The following is a 20,216-nucleotide window of genomic DNA, read 5'->3' as shown; positions in this document are numbered from 1 at the left end:
GCTGAAATAAAGTGGATGCATGTATATGAAAATTAATTAATTAATTAATTAATTTTGGCATTTGGGATTTACACGGAAGGTATTGAATTTGGGGAAAATTAGTTTGATAATATCACTAGATACTACTCAGTTATAAGGTCAGCTGACACGTTTAGACTATACCCGAGAAAAATATTTATGGATTATGAAACGAGGCTTTGTTGCAAAGACGATTGTTGATGATCAACTGTCGGAAGCTGAAACGAGCTCCTCCGTGTACGGTTAATATAAAGCCCGGTTACTAAGACAAGGGAAAAAGTAATAGCAATTTTTTCTCTCTTTCTTTCAAAACATTTTCGTGGGAGCATAGGCTAAGAGCACTGAGATAAATCAAGCTAATAAAGAACTCTAAAATTATTAAGTGACAAATTATGAGGTTAAAAATTAATTGAGTCTTTCAATTCCTACAAGGAAAAAGGTATCTATGTTAAAAATAAAATTCTTATAAATTAAATAAACTAATTGGACACTCTAGCGAGTAGATCATGATTGAGAAATGTTACGTGAACCGGAAACAAAATGGTACCCACATCTTTCCCTGTTCGTTTGTTTTGTTTGCTTGTTTGCACAGAGGAATACCAAAAGTTTTACTTGCTTTGGCTTTTTGTTTTGTTTTGTTTTTTTTTTGAGAAGAGAAGTAACAACTTTTTTTCGAGCACTCTTATGTTTGTATTACATTCGTATTAATGCGAGCAGCCATCTGATTCCATTGCTCACTAAAACATGGCGAGTCAAACGTTCCAGTGAGAGTGTGAGACATGTTCAAGTGTTGTTTCTGTGAGACGGTGCAGTAGCTAGTGATATTTTGAACGTTTTTTCGTCCTGACAGTTGCATACATGATATCAGTTGACAGCACGTCGTTGTTTCCAGATTTAACATTATTTTATTGCCAAAGTAAAACGGTGCATCGTCGGTTTTCATTTCCGAGGGTCGCTTTTCTGCGTAGACTTCGTAGACCTTTACTGGACATTTCTGGCCGTTCGGCACAGCAAAAATTTTCGGTGCAATGGCTCTTACATTCCGTGGATCGTTTCCTGAACGAGTTTTGGTTTCTCTTTCATTGAACTCGAGGTACTCCTGCCATGTAGAAGTTTTGACAAAGTTTTACGTCTCCCCTTAAACACATTTCCCTGTGCTCCTCGCAGCCTAGTAACCCAAAATGGATTGTATTGTTGAACCATACCGTGTTTAAAAGCGCTTCTACCGTGGAACTTCCCAAGAGATCTTTTTCAAACAGAACTTGAACATCTTCCTCACTTAAAGCAGCAGAAGCATTAGGATTGTTGCCTATGCCTTTCCGTTTTAGATCCCTTTGCTTTGACTGAAGCGCTTTCCGAGTTTGCTCGAACTGGTTGTCTTTCATAAGACAAAGTCCATAGTTTATTTTTCTTCGAATGGCGCTCAAAGCTAGCGAAGAATGCCCTTAAGAAATTAGGCTCGTATTCCTAGTTGTCTTCTTTTTTGCGAACCGTTATAAGGAACTCGCTGACAAACTTGTTCAGCGCTTGAGGAGTCATTAGTTCATTTGCCTCGTCCCGCCTTTCAAAACAAGAAATTCATGGAACACAGCAACATATGGTTTAGTCTTTTTCTTGGTGTTTTTATTTTCCTGTCCGTCTATGAACTCCTCTACTGATAAATTTAGGCTCTGAAAATGGTTAGTCTGATTTGAAGCCATCTTTCTTAAAAAATGAGTCGTTGTTGGTGTGATAGTGGCTTTATAAGGGTCGTAGTAATATATAATTACTGACCCTCATAAAATCCTATTGCTCTCTCTCAGCATTATATCGGCGATTTCAGCCTGAGAAAGTATTCATATTCAGTCAAGTCCAGGGGCGACTGAAATCGTCGATGTAATGCAGAGAGAGAACAATAGGATTTTATGAGGGTCAATAATTATAATAGTTAATTACTGAGGTTCGCAGCATTATACCCAATAATGCTGCGAACCTCAGTAATTATCTATTAAATATCACATCCAACACACTCCGTGGCCATATACAATGCACGTATGTAGCGATTAATGAAATTACGAATAACGCCGCCACCGTCACTCCGCCGATGAATTGTTCATACGTTCTATTTTTGAGCGTAGCGCTGGTGGGTATTATTGTACGTTATTGTTCATCTAATTGTAAATTTATTCCGATTTCTTCGAGAAGTTGACATCCTCCAGGTGTAGCGTGAGGTTTTTAAGGTGAACGCACGAGAAGATAACACTGAGCGCCGAAGGCCGTCCAAAGTAATGAATCTTGGAGCATGCTCTTACAGAAGATTTTAAATCTAGGGTCTCGAAAGTGCCATTTCCTGCATTTTTCATTTCAATACTGAGTGATAAAGAAAACAATAGGTCGCTTCGGACGAAGAGTCAACTTTCTGCGGATGGGATTGAGAATTTTCTCTTCTAAATACTGTTTTATGGCATCAAAAAGCATTAAGAAGCTTCAAAGTGCCGAACACAGGCGTCAACAATAAGTAAATTAGATTTACAGTGAAGTCCGCTTTTTGTGCAGTGTTGTTTGTAATTTTCAAAAATGAGCCCGCTCTGCTAAAAGTTCACCGAAATCAGAATGTATTTTTGAATTTACATACTCCTCTCTCTTATTCTAGTTATTCTGAATAAAAATTTAATATTCAAACCAAAGAGGAAGAATTGCACACTTTTTTATGATAGAAATAATAATGATAATAATAAAGAAGACACAAAAATGAGAAAGCAAAGGAAGCCCAGGCATTGAAACGTTTCTCTTAACCAGCCTCGTTTCCATGTTCATGAGGGTCTCCAAATAGCCTTGAGCCGCAATTTTTGACAAAAATAGAATTCAATCCTTAAAATATCTCTTTCATGGTCAAAAACCCTAACCAAGTTTGTATGCAAAATTTGAGCCAAATCAGTGGGCCTGTCTGTCCGCAGCTTTTCGATCTGGCTTTTCTTTTATGGACTATCGCTTTTGGTAAGGCTGAACCAACACTTGAACAAGGAAATTTTATCAAATCGCTCGGTTCAGGAAAAATCGTTCGCTACATACATCACAGGGAACTTGTGATTGACATTTTCGAATTCAATCACAAAAAGGGCAAAATTACGAAAATTGTCCAAGCTGTATTTTCCCCTCATTTTATAATGGTAAGGAAAAACCCATTTAAGAAACTCGAATATCATGTTGTTTCCCATGCCGACATTGAAATCTTTTCTGTGGAAAATAATAGATTGACGAATGTGTTACTTATGGATGTCTTGGAAGACATTCGCGCCTGATAAGCGAAACTTAATAATGGAGTTGACAGATTTACATGAAAATATATGAAAATATAAGTACGTTGCTGTACTATGAGCAACATGGGCTCTTACCAAAAACATTTCTTGTCACTTGAAGATATTGATGATAATGATAATACGTTTGTATCAGTAATGCGCCTGAACACTAACTATCGTCATTTGTTGACAGGTACTTGGATAACAACCAGTTGGAGAATTTGCCAAAAGACATATTTATGAACAATATCGAATTAACAAAGCTGTAAGTCAAAAGTGAAGACTATTCTCTCTAATTTTAATCATGCGGGCAATGTACAGGGATGATGAGCAGGGAAAACGAAAGACTTGCAAGGATAATTGTAACAGTTACAACAATGCAAGGATCAAACATATTCACCAAAGTCACAAAGTGTATTATTGTTTTAAAAAATATCAATAGCTAAGGCTAGGCTTTTTAGTCATCAATCAGACAAAATTTGTGATGTATCCACTCAGGCTATTAGTTCTAAAACTAACTAGCCTCCGAGCATTAGGGTGGAAGGAAGGGGCGGGGAGGAAGGTTAGGTAGCCACTGGAGGGTTACATCTTCCATGCCAGGAGAAGGGAGTTCGTCCACTCGCGCCTGATTCTAAATCTTGGATAAGTTCGTTACAGAAAATAAACAAGTAACATGAATAGGCAATAATTTTTTTGGATACTTTCTAAAGCTATGCAAACTCTTCATTGTGTCTGACGTTTGCATAACTTTCTTGAATTCTCCCAGCTTCCCTTCGTGTTTAGATGAAAATATATAAACACAGGAAAAGCTCTCTGCCGTTTAAATATAGAATTAACGGAATCCGCGAGACTTTTTTTTTTGATACTTTCTAAAGCCATGCAAACCCTTAATTGTGTCTAACGTTTGCATACCTTTCTTGAATCCTCCCAGCTTTTCTTATTGTTTAGATGAGAATATATAAACACAGAAAAAGCTCTCTGCTGTTCAAATATAGAATTGACGGAATCTGCGAGATTTGGTCCGAACGTTGCGAGAACAATGAAGGAAAAAAACGATGTTGGCCTTTTTTTTTATTTTTTGCCGCAAATATTCCATCGACAGCCTCGAAACGCAACTGGTTTGCAAATGTTTCGGTGCTTGAACTTGGCAGCTCAATTTAAAGAAAATTAAGAGCTAGTGTCAAGGTGAATCAGACAAACAGCGGCAAGTCACCCAAAAGTTTATTTCACTCCTACTTTCATGTTTGGTAGCCCAATATGTCCTAATAGTTTTGGTGTAGGTTTTTTGTGAAAATATGATTTAGTTTTCGAGAAATAATTTTTTTTGTTTGAATTTTTTAAAATATGCAAATAAAAATATTGCAAATATGCAAATTTACCCCTTGAATATTACCCGCGTTGTGTGACCTCATGTAACGAATTTACTTGACCTCCGGTATTTCTGTCAACATAATCCTTTGTTTTATCATCTAAACTTAATCCCCTGTCATTACTGAAGCTGGCAAAGAAATATTTAGGTTTTGATGACTACTTTTGTCCGACAAACTTTTCCCATGTCGAAAAGTAGCATCAAAACAAAGACAGTTTTAACAATGACCGATATGACAGAATCTACTGAGCTTCCAGATTTAAAAGACAAAAGCATGGTTATAAGATTACTGTAAAAACAGAAAGAGTGAACAAAATTATTAAATATCTAATATACTTTTGTTTTATTAACTGACAGTCTATCTGCCAAACTTTATTCCTTTGACTGTCGCCACCTAACCTGTCTGTAAATGCATTATTCTGGGCAGATGGATGATTTTCAAGTCTGCGTTTTATGCCTTCTTTAGGCTTCCCATAATTAATAAAGTTTATATGCTAAAATTAGCCAAATTTAAAATAACTTAGAAAGCAGGTTTTTTGAACAATGGCTAATTCTGTTCAATTCACCTACCCATAATTTTTTGTGGGAAATGATAGACTAATTGTGCCATCTTTGTGTTTTCAAAACAAACTAGTTTTCTTAAGTCTATGAATAAGAGTCCTCCTCTCTCCTCAACATTTCGTATTAATGCGAGCGGCTATCTGATTCCACTGTTCACTAAAAAATCGCGAGTCAAATTTCTTTGTAAAACGGACACAAGAAAGCCTAATTTTCCGCTGTCCAACCGGTGGAAACCTTAGTTCCTGACGTGTTGCACCTTGCCATCTCGTCGTCCGTAAAGAGAACATCAACAAAAGCAAGGGCTCCATTAACACACATTGTAAATCTCTCCATTACTCATGGTATCGTTCCGGATGATTTGAAAATTGCTCGTGTCATACCTATTTTTAAATCAGGTGACAAAGCTCTCTTCAGCAACTACAGACCTATTTCTGTTCTACCGTGCTTTTCAAAGTTTTTGGAACGAATAATTTACAACCGTATTATGAATTATCTCAATGACTCCGATGTCTTATGTGATAATCAATATGGCTTTAGAAAAAATCGCTCTCCTAGCCTTGCGCTTATCGATTTGTGACAAAATTTCTTCTGCATTTGATAGAAAAGAACATGCCATTGGAGTATTCCTAGATCTTTCGAAAGCATTCGATACGGTAAATCACGACATTCTCTTTGAAAAACTCAATCATTATGGGATCCGTGGTCTGGCACTAGAATGGGTCAAAAGTTATCTTTCTGAGAGGACACAATTTGTCGAATTTAATAACGTTAGATCTGCCCCACAGGGGATTCCCTGTGGGGTGCCTCAAGGTTCTATTCTTGGTCCCTTATTTTTTATCCTGTATGTTAATGATTTGAACAATGCTTCCCTGCTTGATGCAATCTTGTTTGCTGATGATACAAACTTATTTATCTCCCATAATGACCCTGTTTACCTAATTAACACATTAAATAGAGAATTAAACAAATTGTCAACCTGGTTTGCAGCAAACCGGCTCTCCTTGAATTTAGCCAAGACTAATTTTATGGTATTCAAGCCTTGGCAAAAGAAGCAATCCTTTGAATTTCAAGTTTTCATAAATGAGCAGCCTATTCTTCGTGTTTCTGAGACCATGTTTTTGGGTGTTTTATTAGATGACAATTTGACCTGGAAATCGCATATATCCTTAACAGCAAATAAATTATCCAAATCTATAGGTATTATTCATAAATCTAGGTTTTTTCTCTCTACTCACTCCCTTCGTACTTTATACAATTCTATGATCCTTCCATATTTGTATTATTGCAATTTAGCTTGGGCTGGTACCTATAAGTCAAACCTTCAAAGAATTGTAACCTTACAGAAACGTGCGTTAAGAATAGTAAGCAATTCTACATACATTGCCCATACTGGCCCTATTTTAAAGGAACTTAAACTCTTAAAATTTCATGATATCCATTCGTTTCAATTAGGTACTTTTATGTTTTCATTCGAGAACTCTACACTCCCTTCCAAATTCAATAACTTTTTTTTACTGAATAGTCAAATCCACAATTATAATACTAGGAATGCTCAGTCCTTCCGTTTGCCACTGTGCAGAACGAACACCAGGAAGTTTTCAATTTACTTTCAAGGTCCAAACTTTTATAATTCGTTAAATTCTGACATAACTAGTTCTCCCTCCTCCGCTTCTTTTAAAAGAAAGCTTAAGGAATTTCTTCTCTCTAAGTATTAGCTTCTGTAAGGCAGTAATTCTTAACTAACTTACTTAATATGTGTGCGTGCACCTTTGCACACTTATGGGGACATTCATATGTATGCACACCAGCAAAGTGGGGTCTGTTCAAATTGTGGGGACATTTTCAAGTCCCCACAAAAAAGTCCTCATAAATACGTTGTAATAAGAGAAAAGACCATCATAGTGAGGACTTTTGAATGGTCCTCATAAGTCGGTTTGTATAACACACATCTTGAGTCCTCACAAGAAGGTAAAAACACAGAACCTGGAAAAAAGTTTTTTTGTGTCCTGAGGCACATGAAGAAGTGCCCAAGAAAACCATTAAGATACTTAGATTAACGAAAAAATAATCTTTTAATGGTTTACACACTCAAATTCTTCATAAAGTACACACACTGTGTGTATTCAGATACACACAGTGCCTGAGTGATACTAAGAATTGCAGAGTGTACTTTGTTAAAAACTGTATTCTTTACATTAATTCTTAATGTAACTATCTTTATGACTTTTTTAGAGCACCTCCTAAGGTGCTTTATGGCTAAAAAAATTTTTTCCAGTCTTTTGTTTTCTCCCTTTTTGAGAGGAATTAAGGTGTGTGTTCTCCGAACCAAAGTAAAGGGACTCTTCGGGAGTCCTCATTATGAAGGTCTTATTTCAAAGAATTACCCTCTAAAGAACACAAGCACCACCCATTTTCTTTGATCAGGTTTTTATATTGAGGTGACACAGACTCTCAGACCCAAAAAGAACATCATCAAAGTCTCATTATTATTATCATTATTATTACTACTAGTTCCCTTTTGGTAGAAGAGTTATCTTCCCAAGGGATTTTGATTGTGCATGGAATCCTCTAAACAGCTCTATCTAGTGCCTTTTAATTTTGATAGAACTTAACAATATATGTAACTCTATGGCTTTTTTGAGCACCTCTAAATGTGCTTATTGTTTCTTATAAGTTCCCTTATGTATCATTCTTTCAGTACATCCAGTAGTGCCGTTTCCAATCAGAAGATGTCTGTCTATTAACAGAACTTTGAGTAATGTGTGGGCTGTTCTACACAGAGACATATCATATTATGTCAGTCACCAGATTATGCAATAACTTAGAAAAACTGACAAAGTAGATGTTATAGGACCAAAGCTGTGTGGCACAGAATGCTGTACCGATCACTGATAAGTTTTGTCACTACCAACTAATTCAATTTTCATCAAGGAAAATGATCTTTCCCTTGACTCCAAAGTTTTACCCTAAACTACAGTGAACACCTTTCACAGTCCTTAGGAAACAGATTGAACTAGATGCACTAACATATATAAAACAATGGCTCACTCATTTACATTTAGGTCATATATATTAGTACTGATCTTGCAAACTTTAACTCATCTAATGGCCCCCAAAAATGCATGAAATTGACCACACTGTGTTTTCATTTTTTTACCTCTACATGTAAGGCCCTACATTATCTTACATTAAAGTGTATTAAAATAAGAATTTCAGAAAAATTAGCATAAATTGGTTATCATATTTAAGGAAAAAAAGATTTTTCATCAAAATGTCAGTAATTATTATGAATAATTGTTATGAAGTAATACAAAATTGATCCTCCAGATGTCAGCCACATTCCTGAAAATTTGAAAGGAGAAAAGTAAATTCTAAATCTTTTCACAAAATTTTCATGTTTTCCAATGTAAGTCAAACCCTTACTGGGAAGAAATATTTTTGGAAAAAATGGGGGTGTGTCAGCATGGTGGCAGGTTTGAAGTGTTACTAAGTAAATAAATATGCCCTCCACTATCCTTGCTAATCAATAGGAGGTCTCTTTGGCAAAACTAGCATCAAAACACAACTATCATAACTCATGACTGACAAAGTTAAAATGAATGCTGCAAAGTGGCTTTTATGACATTCTTCACTTCTTTTTTTTTATTTTTTTGCATCTTCTATTATTTTGTTTTTTTATCTCTTCTTTGGTATTTCCTTTGAGTAACAAAACATCTAAAACCATTGACAGTGATTAAAATCAAGCAATGGGAAATATGGTTAGCAAAACAATAAGCTATGACACTCTTCGGTATGACACAATGCAAAGCAATTTCCATCATTTCTAGCATGCACTTCCAGACACTATGGCAAAACCAAACTTTTAAATATCCCCTTTTCATTTTATGATACACCGCAAAGCATATGTTGTTCCCAGAGAAAGCTGAAATACTCCTAAACTCACTTTGGGTTTGGTTAGGAAATATGAGGAGCAGTGGGCTATTCACAGATGATAAATCATTCTCAGGGAATTCACAAAACTGTCTCACAATGTCCCTGGGGGAATGAACTGAAGTATAAGTTCAGGCCTGAATATAGCACTCTCATCAGAAAAATAAACCTGATGCTCTTTGAAAATATGAGACTACTAACTGCTGGCAAAACAGAACTGGGGGCAGCAGAAGCAGAAGAAATTTGGGGGTCAACACCAACACATTGAAACAAAAATGTATTTCAAATGAAGTCAATATATCAAGTTCAACACATATACACTGATTTACTGTAAAGCCCTATAGAAATGGTACAGATAGACAATGATAGTAACTAACTATGGTGCACATTTGAACTCAAACTATAATTAACTAGTTTTTCAGTCTGTGGTCTTGCCAAAAATAGGCTCAAACTGAAATGGAAAATCATAAGAGGGGTAAAATAGTTGTCAAAATTTTATAGGTTGTCTCAAAGTTCATTTTCAACATCTCCTTAACCCTTTAACTCCCATGAGTGACCAAGAGAGAATTTCTCCTTACAATATCAATGCAATATCAACCAGATAAGTGATGAGAATAGCGAAAAATATAAATTAGGGAATAATTTGTTGATCCAATACTAAATTATCTGAACTAACATTATAAGAATTGTATGGTTGACAGTGAGGAGAATGACAAATTTGATCTGGGAGTTAAAGGGTTAAAGGCTTCTGTCTTCTGCTTGCAACTTCTTGACTTCATATCCATTCCTTCCTGCTTCATTTGTGGTGATCAAGCAACTCTTTAGAAGAGTCGTTCTACATTAATGTTCTCTAAAACTGTGGCGATAAGCACTCTTCTTGGCTGATATTTTGCTTACAATTTCACACACTAAGATACTAGGTATCAGCCAGCAGTAAAATCCCATTGTATGATTTCAACAGCTATAATCAATTAGTATATAACACACATTCAGTGAATGGTTTTTTTTTTCATGTGCTGATTGGCTAGTTTAGTTGTTCAGTTGGCTAGTTGAATGGCAAGTACCATTCACCTCCGAACAGATGATGAGAAAAATTGAACAACAAGAATTGAATTCCCACCATTTTTGGTATATTGAAAGAAATAAACTAAGTTTATGGTAATTGTGTGATATACTATATATACTGAAACAAATTAATCACCTCAGTGTCGATGAAAATGATGGATATTTACCCCCATGAATACAGAGGGTAAGTTTCTAAAGATACTGTGGTGCTGCGTCGGTGGGAGAGTATAGCAGGTAATTTAAAGATAACAACTGAGTTGAAAACGTAATTGACGACCGTAAAGAGTAAAAAAAGCTGACGTTTCGAGCGTTAGTCCTTCGTCAATCGCTCTGACGATGGGATAACGCTCGAAACGTCGGCTTTTTAACTCTTTACGGTGGCCAATTTACGTTTTCAACTCAGTTGTTGACACTAAATTACCTGATATTTACCTCCACTTCGGTGAACAATTGTTAACTATCATGAGATGTTTGAACGCAAACATGACGGCAAATGATTATTTCAACTATCATCAACTATCGTGACCGTTTGAACAGGGCTTAAAAATTCTGAGTTATTTTTGAGGATAAGCATTAAAAGATTGTACTTGTTATTCTGAATTTATACCCGATGAAAACGTTTCACTCACCTCCTCAATTATAGCATCTTCTCCTTCGCTAAGAATACCAATGTGACAATGGTTTGTTCCGCTCCTAAATTGAAGTTGATTAAAACAAAACACACGTACAAACTAACTAGTAATCGCTTACAATCAAAATATGCATTTCTCTATGGCAACAAAACAACCAATCGTATTACGCGTCACATGGTTTGAATCGCATAGTTGAATCACATCCATTGGCGTAAATTATGGGGCTCTTTGGTCTCAGATACTTGTTACAAATTTTTGATCAAAACTCAGGAACTGCACGCGAATGCGGAATAGGCTACTGGAGGTGAACGACTATGCTTTTCAAAACTATATGTTCGCTGGCTCTCGATTTCTCGATCTCAATTTCCACCCCCCGATCAAGTCTGCGTCCTTCACCACTGTCTATTCCATCTATGGAGTTTCCGATGATAAATTTAACCTCTAAATCATCATCAACGGGGATGAAATAAGATCGACTCACATCGACGCCGATTGAACTTGAAATATTAGTTGTGTAGTGCATAATTAACTACCAAATTGGCTTTAATTTTCAACATCTTATACTCCAAATTTGGAAAGAATCGGAAGTAACGCAATTTTTCATAAGCGTCATTGACCAAGCGTGAGGTCAAGATGGCTAGATATTGGGTCAGTTCTTTTTTGTGGTTTATTTCCATAAAAACGGAAAAAAGAGAACGACACTAATATCCAGCCACCTCGACCGAAAAAGCTTGGTCAATATCGGATTTATTATAGAGCAAAAACATCGCCGCTTTATTACGAATCAAGACTTGTTTATTTCGAGAGACGGGAAAGGAGGCCAACTGTTTTTGCGTGGAATCACAGCGGGCAGTCCCGAGCCCATCTTGCCTGCTCAGGTGCCAATCAAAACAGAAGATATTTCAAATTTGGGTTATTTTCCCCAGGGCAATTACCAAAATAAAGGGAAAATTCCCTCTATCTGAACCAATCAACCTTAAGTAATTTGCTCTCTATGTTAAAAAATAACAGAATCAACGCGCGCAACATTATTTGAGAATAGTAGGCTGTTTTCAGCCGAGGTAACCATTAGGGTGGTGCTTTGTTTTAGGGTACCGTTCGCACTTGCCTTATTGGGAACATCTTCTCTTTAATTTTCCTATCATGTTTGGAATCTTTAACGATATGTCCGTTTTGCTCCAAAAAAGTGTTTGAGAAAAAAGGAAGAAAAAAAGAAAAAAAGAAAAAAAAGAGAACTGATGCAGGTCACAGGGCTCTTTAACGTCCCTGTTACAAAAGGCTATTAGTAAAGCGGCACCAATTGTTAAACACAAAAAATATACCCCAAAAATTTCATCCGCGTTCGACAATAATCGACCTTAAAATGTTCAGCGATGGCAGGGTCAGGGCTCTTATAGCACATCCAGAGCCTTTCCGTTACCCTCCGAGTCTCAAGTAATCTGTAATCAGACTTTTTGAAACTCTAGGACGCATACGTGGGCTCTGAATCGTAAGGACCTCAACATGTAGACCTGGAGTGGGTAGTAAAAGTGTGCATGCAGAGTCAATGGAGTATGCGCTTATCTCAACATTGTTTAGCAATTTATTACCTATACGTCCGAATAATTGCTTAAAACTATCATTTTATTTTGTGGCTTCATCACAAGCAGCTCGCTAAATCTCATCGATGCTTTTTTGTGCCTTTGAGGTGCAAGAGCAAATATACATAACACAAGGCTAGCTTAAACATCAAGGACAAATTGAATATCCATGTTGGCTCACCATGCACTAAGCTAGGGGTAATCATAATGATTAAATCTCCATTTGTTTGCAGCAGTTTTCTTTTTTCCTGTATTCCGTCATAAAAAACGCTTTCTTTTCCCTTCTTTCTCTTTTAAAAGAGCGATTTCATTCACGTCCAATTCTGAGTTATTTACCCATTAACTCTAAAGGGTGACTGGCTTCTAATTTCTCATTTCAGTATCAACCTTGAATTGAATGTATAGGTAATGAAAAAAATGAAAATAATAACCAATTTGAAAAGCTCATCATTGTTAAACAAATTCTCCTTGTCCTTACCACAGGAAATGTAGAGAGATCGGTGTGGAGAATATGAGTACCAACCTAAGGGTGTAAATGGTTAATGATCGAGCTCAGTGCAAATTAATGCTATGTTTCATCTATTTGAGCGAACTGAAAAATTCCAACATCTGTGGCATCATGCAGTAGTTCAGTGATTGGATTCTGTCATATTGGTTCTATCATTCGTCTGTCTGCAATCGCTTGATTGGTGAGATTATCACGCCATGCACCTTGCTGTGACATACCTGTTAGATAAAATACCCTTTCCAGGAGTTCTCAGTATTGCTTTCAATAAACCTCACAGAATATTCACTTAGATACCTAACAGCAAGAACTCTTACATTCAAATAAAATCTAGGACCGCTAAATAATTAGTTAGAGAAAGCTCGAAAAAAAATGTTTATCAATACTGGCTCGCGGGGAGGAAGGAAAGGATGTGAAGGATGGGAAGGATGGGAATCCTTGTTACAAGGATCTAGTTCTCATCTATAAGTCACGGTGCACAAGATTAAGTAAGAGAACTCTCAAATTGAAATCATGTCACATATTGAACACAACTTTATTAATATCTCAAAATAGGCCAAGATACATAATTCCCAAAATCTATCAAGAAATTCTTCAAAAAAATGTCTATAAATCTCTTTTAACTCTAAAAATCTAAAATATCTTTTTCTTCAAAAATCCCGACCATCTCAGCACTGTTTTCAAAATAATCACAAAATTTGGCATAAAATGTGAGATATTGTGGTGCAATTTCTCAGAAACACCTTTAAAACATTCGCACAAGGTGTGAAAAATTCGCATCTCCTATAGGAGGCGAAGCCACCTAAGTTATTGCAGTTCTTACTGTGACACTACAGAAGATTAAAACACCAAAAAGGAATCATCCGTTAAGCCACAGAGATATAGTTGAGATGATTATGAAATTAATATTCCTCCATGTGAACTGGAATCTCTTATTCGGGAAAATGAATGAACTTAAGTCATCAGTGACCTCATGGATAAGCTTCCTGATCTCCATTTCCTTGAAACAAGTCTTAAAGAGGAGTGCATTTTTCTATACTGCATCACTGCAACAGCTAGGCTCGGTCTCTTAGGAAAATCAGGATTGGTTTGATGACAATGTGTGGAAATAAACGAACTCCTAGAGCAGAAACGTAAGCACTTTCTTGCCTATCAAGTCAGCGCAACATCAGTATCGAAATGAAAGTCTTTATTGCCTGCAATAGTAAACTCAAGAGCATCTCAGAAAAATGCAAGACACCTGGCTCCAGGCGCAGACGCCATTCCTGCGTAAATATGAAAGGCAGGTAATAAAATAGTCACCCAAAATCTGTGTGAAATGTTCTCATCCTTTTGGAGTAAAGATGTCAAGACTTCAATAAGGCTATCATTGTCCAATTGTAAGAGCGAGGAAACAGGCAGTCCTGCGATAACCACAAGGAAACACCGTTACTGCCGTCAGTTTTAGGCAAATTCCTTGCTAGAGTCATGCCTAATCGACTCATCAAACATTTGCAACAAGGTCTCCTGCCCGAGAGTCCGTGCAGCTTTCGAACGAGCAGCAGCGGAACAGTACATGTGATATTTACAGCTCGTCACTTTATGAAAGAATCCAGGAGTAACACTAGGACCTCTGTACCACCTTTGTTGACCTGACCAAGGCGTTAGACACGGTCAGTCGTGATGATCTATAGAAAGTCATCTCAAAGCTAGATGCACCTCTATTATCATCTCCATGATTGGAAAGTTTCTTAATGAAATGATGGAACTTGTAAAATAGTGAGGTGTGGAAATATTTCCCGGTCAACAATGGCTTGAAACACGTATGTGTTCTCGCCCAACCTTCTTCTCAATGATGCTCTCTACAATGCTCCCAGGTGCATTCTCACAAGGTGATGCAGGCGTAGAAACTCGTTATAGAACTGATCACATGCTTCACAATCGTAGACGACTTAAGGAAACACTTGAGGTCAGTCTTACCACCATCCGTGATCTAAATTTTGCAAATGATTGTGCACTGGATAGTAACTATGAAGAACAGATGCATCATGGCATGAACTCTTTGGGCACAACCTGTGAGAACTTTTGATTCACCGTACGTACCCACCAGCTCTAAGAAGCAATACAACTAACCTTACAGTCATTTAATTGGCACAAAACTCCACGCAATTGACATGTTCACCTATCTTTAAATTGCAGACCGCTGTCCATCAGCTCGGCGTACAGTAGACTTCGCCTGACTGTATAGGGACGCAGGTAAATCTCAACAGGTAGAAAACTCAAAGTCTATAAAGCTGGACAGTTTACAGCAGGTAAGCAGCCAAATTTAATCACATCCACGCAACAAGCCTCCGAAATGGTTCATTGGTTCAACTAAATAGTCGAACTAGCGAAACAGTTGAACTGTACAAATTGCACAACCTATCTTAGTTAGTTAAAGTAGTTCAAGTGATCAAACTAGCTTCAATTGTTCAACTGCACAAACTGCACAATCTAGCTGAATTGGTTCAGGTAGTTAAAACAGTTAAACTAGCTCAATTGGTTTACCTGGTTAAATAGTCAAACTAGCGAAAACAGTTAAACTGACAAATTGCACAATCCAGCCTAACTGGTTGAAATAGTTAAAATGCTCAAACCAGCTTAAATGGTTAAACTGAAAAAAATGCATAAGCATCTTAAAGGGTTCAATCTCACAAACACCACAATCTACCATAATTGGTTAAAGTAGTTAAAATAACCAAACTAACTTAACTGGTTGAATAACTAATTGGTTGAAGTAGTACAAATGATCAAACTAGCTTAAACTGTTCAACTGCATAACCTGCACAAACCGCACGATCCAGCAGAATTGGTTCTGCCTAGAAAGTAGTTATGTCATTTCTGCGACCTGATTCGAATTCAGACAGTCAAGTAGATATTTCAGTGTACCGCTGGTTATTTTGCAGTCACAGTAAGATATCAATTTTTCGAGAGCACATGGTCTGTTTTGAGTTTAAGTTTTAGTTTCTGCTAAGATTGTCGAACAAGATTTCATTTGTTAGTAGCGGGACAAGACACAAATAACTTGTACTATTCCATCGTTTTTGTTTAGCTTTCTTATCCTTTGTGACTCGGTTATTTTGCTTTATTCAGCGGATTTATGCATTTGATTTCAGTGAATCGTTGTTCATGTAATAAAAAGAGTTTACAGTTCAGCGGAATTGGCTCAACTGGTTAAACAATCAAACTAGCGAAGACCGTTAAACTGAAAACAATTGAAAAATATATCGTAGTTGTTTAAAGTAGTTCAAATGGTCAAACTAGCTAAATGGTTTAACTTGAAAAAATGTACAATTAGCTTAAATGGTTTAACTGCACAAGCTGCACAATCTGGATTCAAATACCTAAAATAGTCAAACTAACGAAAACAGTTAAATTGCACAAATTTCACATTCTTTCTTAATTGGCTAAAGTAGTTCAAAGGAGGGATTTAGGATTTTCGGTTTTGCAGCTTTGGCTACGTTTTAGATCGGTTTTTCGGTTTTTGTGCCAAAAAACTTCGTTTTTTCGGTTTGGTGGTCATTGCGGTTTGCGGATTTTCCGTTTTTTAGCATTTGGTTTTCGGTTTTCGCAAAAAAATACTAACTGGTTTTCGGCTTTGATATCCGATGCAGTTTTCGGTTTTTCCAATTAGACCTATTGTTCCGGTTTCTCTTCGATCTGAGCGGCAACTACGCGCCTCCACTAATCTCGAATAGCCGCTAAACGCAAATTTTATCGAGAGGAATGAGTGACAAACCAATTGAAATATCGCAGGGATCCCTAGGTAGCCTACGTGTAGCCGTACCCTCCCCCTCCCCTGAGGTAGGGGGGGGGGAAAGAAGGGAGGGTACGGCTATGCGCCTGCACGTAGGGCACGGCTAAGCACGGATCATTTCCAAAGTTTCTTTATCAACGCCACCTCGAAGTTGGTGACCAAGTTACAGGCCATACGTGACTGATTGATTCAACATTCCAATGGAATCTCCAAACTTTCAGGTCTTAGTTCGCGAATGGAAATGTTAGATCAGGGATTTTTGATGAAACTTTCCAGAGCTATAGCTTTTTGCGACTGCAAAATTGCAATCCTATGGAGGGCTTTTCTCGTCCTCGAGAGCGTAGCTGTTAATTTAAGCAGATACTAGAAGATACGAATGCCAAGTGCATGGTATTCATGGATCCTGTCATGAAATTTGTGTAGTTTACTCTGTACGCTACACTTGTCATCACTGTATCGAAACGATCAGGGTTTTAATAACTGGGATGTGAAAGTGTATCGATTTTGACAGTTTTGCATGCCGTTTTCAGTTTTGATCGAGTTTTTTTTTCGGTTTTGGATGATTTTTTCTACGGTTTTAAGGTTTCTAATAGGCCCCAATGCCCTCCTCAGTTCAAATGGTCAAACTAGCTCAAATGGTTCAACCGGAGGAAATGCATAACCAGCTTAAATGGTTCAACTGCACCAACTGCACGATCTTGCTTAATCGGTATAACTAGTTAAAATAGTCAAACCAGCGGAAAGAGGTAAACGGTATCGGAACAATTCGCCCCCAATTTTTAGACAATTCACCCCTAATGTGAAAACACCGAGTCAGTCAACCGAATCATTCGTGCCCATCGTACATGAAACAAAGCTATCTACGGTCGAATTTATAAGTATAATAAGAGCGAACGCGTTCTCGCGCGTCTAAAACCGAAGAACTGAACACGTATCACCATCTTACCCTCACGCGATTGACGATCATTAAATTATTTTGGTTTCGGTTGACTCGAGTAGTCGAGTTTTCTTTTTCTTTCAAGAAATGATTGCCTTGTGACAAAAGCTTTATTTTCTACAATAGTTTGGGTGTTTTCACATTGGGGGTGAATTGTATTGAAATTGGGGGCTAATTGTCCGGGACGAATTCTCTGACATTCGAAGTGAACTGCACAAATTGCACAATGTATCTTATTTGGCTGAAGTGGTTGAAGATGGTCAAACTAGGGAAAATGACAAAATGCGTAACTAGCTGAAATGGTTTAACCAGCCAAAATTCATAACTAGCTGAATCAGTTCAACTGCGGAAACTGCTTAAGTCACCTCAAATGATTCAACTGGTTACATAGTCAAACTGGCGAGGATAGTTTAACTTCAAAAATTGCACAATCTATCTGAAATGGTCTGACTACCTTAAGTGCTTCAACTGGACAAAATGCATAACTGGCTTAATAGGATCTACTGCACAAACTGCACAATCTAGCCTATTTGTTCCAACTGGACATAGTTTGATTCTACTCTGGTTTGCAGATTTAATGAATGTAACCGAAAAAGTTACAATTCATAGACCCAACGTTTCGACACTCCTGTCTAGTGCCTTCATCAGGGGTGATCTAAACGCTGCAACAAGAGGTCCTATTATATGATCACTAATCAGCGGCCTTTTTTTTCGGACGAGGTCTAAATAGGCGTCAGGTAGCAAACCGTCACCGTCACGATTTTAAGGAGCGTGAGCGGAGTTAATATGCCAAGCCTCCAAACAAAGGCGCTGGTGGTAACGCAGATTAGTGGTAATAATTTTAGAATTATTCCACCCAACTGTATGGCTAGTTAGGCATGTATGCTCCGATAAAGCTGAATTTTCCTTTTTGCAAAGGAAAACCGCTTTTTGGTGCTCTTTTAACCGTGTACCAAACTGACGTTTGGTCTGTCCGATGTATTCGTTGACACAGTCATTGCAAGGAATACAATAAATGGCGTCGGTTCGTTTTTCTTTCGTGACAGGATCCTTAGGTTTGGCGAAAATATGCCCCAAAGTCTGAAAAGGTTTTTGAGCAACTTTAACGTTGTGGCTATTCAAAATTCTCTTGATGGGTTCCGTAACACCCTGTATATAAGGAATAAAAGCAAAACCAGTCGCTGGTTCCCTTGCATCAAGAGCGTTACTATTTGTAACTGATTTTTGGCAGTTACGGGGAAAAGTTTTTGTATGGCCATTTGCCTTTAGGACATTGGAAACATATTTCCTCTCCTCAGCCTTCGAATCGAGTGAAGATGGTAGACAGTCAGCCCTCCTAAGTAAAGTTTTGGCTACAGACTTTTTATGGCAAACGGGGTAGTGAGAATCGAAAGCGAGGTATTTGTCGGTGTGGGTAGGTTTACAGTAAACACTTGTCTCCAAATTACCCTGAACACATTTAAATCAAGAAAGGGAAAATATCTATCCTTTTCACGCTCAAGGGTGAATGGGATCGACGGCTCTACTGAATTCAAATGCGACAAGAGGCGCTCCGCTTCATTTCCAACTATCGCAGAAATAATATCATCGACATATCATTTCCAGAAAAAGGGTTTAACCGATTAAGTGGCTAAGGCCTTTTGTTCCACGTCTTCCATTACCATGTTAGCAATGACAGCAGAGACGGGCGAACCCATCGCTGTACCAAAAACTTGTTGATAGTAGGCGCCGTTATATGTAAATTGCGTGGTTTTGAGGCAAAAAGACAGCAGATGACTAATATCCTCCACAGGCAAGGAAGTTCTTTGTCCCAGGGAAGCATCTTCTCTGAGTCATTCCTCCGCAACCTTGACGGCAAGATCAACTGGGATTTTGGTGAAGAGCGAAACAACGTCTAAAGATACTAATTCTTCACAAGCGTTAAGAGTTTTATCTCTTATGAAATCCGCAAATTCGCAGGGATTTTTGACAGAGTAATCAGTATTCCCAACAATAGGCGACACAATTCTCGCAAGATAACCAGAAATTGCATAAGTCGGAGAATTAACAAAAGAGACAATGGGTCTCAAAGGAATTCCCGGTTTATGAATTTTAGATAAGCCATGAAAACGTGGACATAAGCCGTCACTACTGTATAACATTTTGTACGTAGAGTAATTATACCAGCTTTTTTCAAATCAAGCAACATTTTGTTTAACTTTCTTTGAGTTTTATTGGTAGGATCAGAGTTAAAGACAGCATACGTACTCTTGTCATTAAGCAGAGACAAAGCTTTGTCGTGATATTGCTGTTTGTCCATAACAACAACACAATTACCCTTGTCCTCAATTACGAGCCTATCCGGATCCTTTTTGAGAGCTATAAGCGCATTGAAAACATCCTTTTGAATGTTTTTGGGAGGAGGTTTAGCGCGTGTGAGTATGCTAATTACTTCTGCTCTTACCAAATACCTACGATCGTCGTTGAGTTGAGAGATACTCTTTTCAACGGCGGCGACAATATCGGCAGTCGGTATTTTGCGAAGAGCAATAGCAAACTTCAGACCCTTCTCTAAACCACTCCGTTC

The 20,216-nt window shown here is 37.6% G+C and overlaps 2 long non-coding RNA genes and 1 pseudogene across 3 annotated transcripts in view; 1 reads left to right on the top strand and 2 right to left on the bottom strand.

Annotated features, from left to right (window-relative positions):
• LOC113669918 (uncharacterized) overlaps window positions 1-20,216 on the top strand; it is a 257,015-nt gene that overhangs the window by 20,878 nt on the left and 215,921 nt on the right. The window lies entirely within an intron of this gene.
• On the bottom strand, window positions 701-1,718 carry LOC149052288 (zinc finger MYM-type protein 3-like; annotated as a pseudogene).
• Window positions 8,504-11,173, bottom strand: LOC149052287 (uncharacterized). Its single transcript, XR_016182593.1, has 3 exons — window positions 10,851-11,173; window positions 9,170-9,261; window positions 8,504-8,568 (listed from the first exon to the last, which is right to left on the bottom strand). It is a non-coding gene; the product is annotated as an uncharacterized LOC149052287 (long non-coding RNA).

The sequence above is a fragment of the Pocillopora damicornis genome, chromosome 1 (assembly GCF_964200805.1).
Source record: "Pocillopora damicornis chromosome 1, jaPocDami1.2, whole genome shotgun sequence".
In the NCBI taxonomy this organism is placed as follows: Eukaryota; Metazoa; Cnidaria; class Anthozoa; order Scleractinia; family Pocilloporidae; genus Pocillopora; species Pocillopora damicornis.
The sequence above is the reverse complement of the archived record's forward strand: the minus strand, read 5'-3'. Positions and strand labels throughout refer to the sequence as shown.